Source organism: Corylus avellana, chromosome ca5, assembly GCF_901000735.1.
Source record: "Corylus avellana chromosome ca5, CavTom2PMs-1.0".
Classification (NCBI taxonomy): domain Eukaryota; kingdom Viridiplantae; phylum Streptophyta; class Magnoliopsida; order Fagales; family Betulaceae; genus Corylus; species Corylus avellana.
The window spans coordinates 25,786,035-25,792,034 of record NC_081545.1 but is presented as its reverse complement, the minus strand read 5'-3'; positions in this window follow the sequence as shown (position 1 = coordinate 25,792,034).

The following is a 6,000-nucleotide window of genomic DNA, read 5'->3' as shown; positions in this document are numbered from 1 at the left end:
AAAAATATTAAAATATTAATTAACATGTTCTTCAATATTAATTAAGTCGATGAAAATTGGGTGCCATTTCCTCCTGTGTTGCTGTTGCAGTTGAAGAAAATTATGAAGGCTAGGCTTGGAGGGTAGCTTTTGGGTAGACAGAAATTTTAGGCGTACGACTTTTTTGTATGGGAATTGGAATCCTGTACAGGTTTTGAGGATAATAAAGCCTGCCCTTCAATGGGGTATACATGCTGACAGTTGCTTGTTAGTTTATATAGCCACGTTTCTGCTTTTTGGTTTGTTTGTTTGTAAGCTTTTGGTTAAGTTGAAAATCGTCATAACTACAGGACATACTTTTTTTTAGTTGAATCTAAAAAATACATCAAAGGACTTTTCTAGTATCAAGCACTGCTTATTGCACTTGGTTGCTGAACTTTTATCATTTTTCCACATATCATATTATTGCACTGCTTATTGCACCAAATGAGACTTAAATTTTTTGGAATTTATTAATCATTTGTCACAGAGAAACAATGCATATATGATTTATTGCTTATTGCTTATTTTTATGTTGTTTGTAGATGGATGAAACAATTCTTTCGACAGTTATGATCACAGTTGCATCTGTTCTTACTGTTAGGCTTGTAATCTTAAAAGATATTAGATCTAGAAGAGTATTGCGTAGGGAACCTCATGTTAATCGAGAGTATAAAAGAGAGATTTATATGGATAGTATTTTTTTATGGAAGCAGACAAGATTGTATTGACCAAATAGGAATGAGTCCTATATCTTTCTTTGAATTTAAAATTCTTGCTTAGAACAACCTTATACGTGAGACCATTCACATGTCTATTAGGGAACAAGTGTTGATATTTTTACTCATTATTGGAATAATGTGATATTTGTGGTTGAATTTTAGAATTCATGGTATTTTTTTTTTTTTTTTTTTTTTTTTTTTTTATTCAAGCAAGATGAAAGTAGCGTACTTGCCCTGTGAAATATTCATAATATTGATGTATGGACATTTTTAGATACAGTACTTTCAAAATACTTTTTCTTTTTTTCTTTTTTTTTTTTGGAAAAAATAGAAAATCCAAAAATATTCTCAGATAGGTTGATTGTTTTTGTCGAATTTTAACAATCAAACATAAATTATTTTATATTAATATTTTTATATTTTGAATAAAAATTATATTTTATAGGTTAATATAATTAAATGAAATTTTTTTTAAAAAAAATTGATTTTCCGTGTGCGTGGTAAACACCGTAAAATGTTTTCGGTGGAAAACATTTTTAGGAAAAATGACTTCCCTGAAAATATTTTCCGACAGAAACCATTTTACGTCGAAGTAAACGGAGCCTTAGTTTCAAATAAGTTCATATTTTAACCTATTGTTTAATGAGAAGTGCTATGGAGTCAAACAAATAAACTCATAAAAGTTTTCAAACTAATGTAGCAGACCGTGAATCGCAGACAAAGGAAAGATAATTATATATTTTTTTGTAATTTAAAAACTCTTGCCACGTCAGTTTGAAAATTTTTTTGAGTTTCTTTGTTTGGTTCTCTAGCATTTCTCTTGTTTAATTAATTGACTACGTGTCACATTAGACGACTAAGTTGATGACACGTGGCTTGCATTTAAGACCTCATGTTCCAACTATACATTGATTACATTCCATGTGTCAAATTTTCCTTAAATTAAAAATATACCTTGAATAAAAATAAAATCATAAAAAAAGTAAAAAGAGAAGAGTATTGACCTTGACCGTGAGTGGAGGCATCCACTTAAAGAGGGGTGGTCTTGACACTCTCTTCAGCCATTCGGGGGTGGCCATGTGATGATTTTGCCACGTCCCATTTGATCCAAGGGTAACTCAACCACCCCCTTGAAGTATATGTCAAGCCAGATTTCACAGAAGAAAAAATTGCAATTTACTCTATTGATCAGACTGGTTCAAATTGCCTTGATGTCTTCAATACCCAATCTTTAAGTCAAATTCTCAAGTATATGCAATCTTTTTTCAAAGAACAGAAAGAAAGTAGCCAATTGTTCTTATTTAAAATTCTTTCTTAAAACACGAAATTCTTTTTTAAAAAAATTGGAGGTTGGTGTGGCAGCCATGCACGTACCACCACAGGGGCTCCAACCTCGTGGTAAATGCTAAATCCATTTGGCAGCCTTGTATTGATGGCCAGAAAGGCCTTGTATTGACCATCAATATTGTCTGGCAACCCGGCTGCTGGTAGTCGCCACTAAATCTATGGTGGCTGGCGTTCTATCTAGGCAGTTATCCGGTTAGCAGTTTTAGACGGTTAATAGCCATTCCACTTTTACACTCCTAGCTCCAACCTGGTGGTGGGTACCAAATCCATCTGGCAACCCTGCATTGGCAACTAGAACAATATTACATTAGCCATCGATTGTCTAGCAATCCGTTGGTGGAAGACAATGCATTAGTGATTGTCACCAAATCTATAGTGGCTGGCGATTTATCTAGCGACTTCCCTCCATTGATAGTTAGACACCATCCATGGAGGCTATCTCCAACATGCCCAAATTTTGTTTTGAATGACCCTTCTTTGTTTTTTATTTTATTAAACACTTCTAAATTTTTTTTTTTTTTTTAATATACAATACTTTTTTTTTTTTTTCCCAATATGGTTTTCAATTTTTACCATTTAAAAAAAAAAAAAAAAAATCAAAATTCAAAACCATAAACACTTCTCAAAACTTCATCAAACCAACCCATGTTTTCGTTCAAAAATTAAAAGAAATCCCAAACGAAAAAGAAAAGATGGGATTGAACCATGAACATCAACGTGTCCCAAATTAGGAATACTAGACAATAGACAGTTCACACATCAAACTCTGAAATGCTGAGTTAAAAGCAGTAACAAAGCCAAAAAAAGAGGAACTTTCTGTGCGCCTTCATTTTTCGTTTTGGTGGTCTGATATGTGGGCCTCAGCAAAATCTCAATCATTCCATTTATTTCGTCGGTACATCAACTTTTCAGGACAGTAGGGCCATACCCAACTTTCCAGCCCTGCTTCATTGCTGGGCCGAAACAATAGCAGAGAACCCATTACTTTTTCTTTTTCTTTTTCTTTTTTATTTTTTATGAATTGAATTTCGGATAAGAGAAAACTTGTTAGTTATTTGGTATGTTCTTGAAAGTCATTGAGCAAGTGGTTTCTGAAAACGCAATGCCAAACGTGTTTTATTTGTCGTCTTTGGATGTCTTTGAGACCTTAGTGATTAATGTGTCGATGGGCACATATGAAAACAATTGTATTTGTGTACCTCACCTGAATCTGAAAAGGTTATGCTATGCCCCATGGATTTGTCAACAGAACCCGGCCCACTGCAAGGTACCAAAAAGAAAGAGAAAGACTTCATTAATTGAGAGGACGACGGATTCCACATTCTTTCATAGAAAAGGAAATCTCGTATAGGATAAACTTTGAGAGATAAGATTCATCAACTAGAATAGCTTCATCTTTATTTATTTTTTCCAACAAAAAAAAAAAAAATAATAAAGTCCACTTAACCTCTTCAAACTGCCACCACAATGACAATCTATCCCATAAACTATTAATTGGAACAATTTACCCTCCAAACTACCAAAACAATAACAATGTACCACAAATTTTTAAAAAATATGAAAATTACCCCTACTAAAATAAAAACAAAAATACTAAAATTTATTTATTTTTTCAAAATTTTAAGAGTATTTTTGTTTTATTGAAAATTCTATAGAGATAATTTCATCATTTTGCTAGCATTTTGGGGTACATTGTCATTGTTTTGGTAGTTTTATGAGTAAATTGTAATAATTGATAGTTTGGGGGGGTAAATTGTCATTGGGGTAGTAGTTTAAGGAGGTTGAAGTGGACTTTACCAACAAAAAAAAAATCATAATTCAATTCACCTTATATCACATCCATTTATTACTATTTCAAAGAAAAAATAAATAAATAAAGACTTAGGCTCCATTTGTTTCTAAAAATATTTTCCGTATTTTCGGGTGTTATGTACGATGAAAAATATTTTCGATTTGACCAAAAAAAATTTTATAATTTCCATAAAATGGTTTCCATTTTTAAAAACGGTCAACTATTTTTTGAGTTTGAGTATCTCATTCTTAAATCGACAGACCCAATTGAGACATCGCCAGGACTTCACTGAGCCACCGTCGAGACCCCGTTGGGACTTGACCGGGACCCTTCTTGTAACTTTAAAAGGAAAATACTTGGAGTATTACATTTCTTACAAACTTACGTGGCTATTCATATTTATCGATACCACATGAATTGCCATTTTAGTTTGCAAATATAGTAATTGCTAGTAAATTTTCATGTGGTAATCCACATTTTAATAAGTGACGTAACAAGTGCCACGTTAGTTTATAAACATGGTAAGTATCATATAGAAGTCTACATTTTAGTGGTTGACATATGTGTCAATTGTCACTTCAGTTTGTAAGAATTTTTAATAAAAACTATAATTCCCATGCTGACTTTAATGTAAGCTAGACCTAAACACAAAAACAACTTGCCAATTAGCATGTTGTTTGATAAGTCGTGACTTCATTATTAATCTAACCAAACCATTGGTGCGTGCAAAGCATTAATGAATAATTAATGTCTCAATTAACCTTTCAACTCATGAGGATCTACAAGTCAAAATTCAAAATCCAAAGAGTACGTGGCCTTCTACCGTGTCCAACTACGTGAGATGAAAATGACTTCTCCTTAGCCACATTTGCCTCAGCTCAAATTCTTTAATCACCATTCAGCTAATGGCTTATTATTTTTAAAATGATTACTATCGATGCATCTCTTTCACTTGAGGCTCTTAAAGGGTTAGAAACTGTTGGAAATAATTTTGCACCGCAAGTTTATTAGATTTTGGGTCTCAAGATCAATAACAGGCTCAAAAAATTATTAATTAAAGTCAGGAGATACAATTCAAATGGGTTTCTATTGGAATAATTTGGGTTAAAAGTCATACTCAAAGTCTAAATTGACTTAGAAGCTTAAGTCCAATTCTAGCTTTCATTACTCTCAAATGAATTCAAAGAAGAAGATCTAATTTAAGTCTACCTCAACTCCTCAGCATATACATAGGTCCATACACAATGTATAAATCTCAGATTATGATCTATCTCTCTCACACTCAAGAATAATTTGAATTGTTGAGTTTTGTGCATAATATTGTTATTCTCTACAAAACTAATTTAAGCATTGAAGTTTTCCTGATATAGTTACCAGCAGATCTTTTGAAAAAGCAAAGATGTATTGCAGCTCTAAACGCGTAGCTGTTCTAACAGACACAATAATATGATGTTATTAGTGGCTACTATGCTAATAACACTCTTCCTCTCCTAATTACGTTATCAACAGGATCTCTTTAAGATAATTAAATAAGTTTATGTGTCAAATATGTCATATTATAACTCAAAATTTCCCCTTCACCATATATTTTTCTATTCCAAATTAGAGTTTTCACATTCTGATTGTGACCCAACTTAATAATGTGAAAGGAAAGAAAAAGGCCATCCTTAAAAAATGAAAGTTTGGCACAAAATAGACTACACCTTGAATCGTGACCAAAAACTGGGACCTCTAAGAAATAAAAATAAATGGAAAAAGAGAGTCGTCTGGCCCATCGAATCAATGCAATAATACAAAGAAAGTTACGCCCCAAATAACGTGAACAAGAAAAGGCAGAGTGGCAGACTTGGAAATTTCAGTGTGCCTTTCCTAAAGCCCATTTTGATCGCCCTGATTCGGACAGGCATTCACTGCACAGCCTAGTATGTCTGTGCCACATGGCTCATAATGCTTGCGCAATTAGCTCCTTAAACATCAACCATTAATCTTACCACGTCATTTAAATTTGTACGCATACGTGGCACAGATGGGCCCTGCCCATTTGGTGCGGATATCCGGTGCACGCTCGGAATAATTCCCTTTGGATATGCGCTACTCATGCGAATATACTTTTCCCACTCC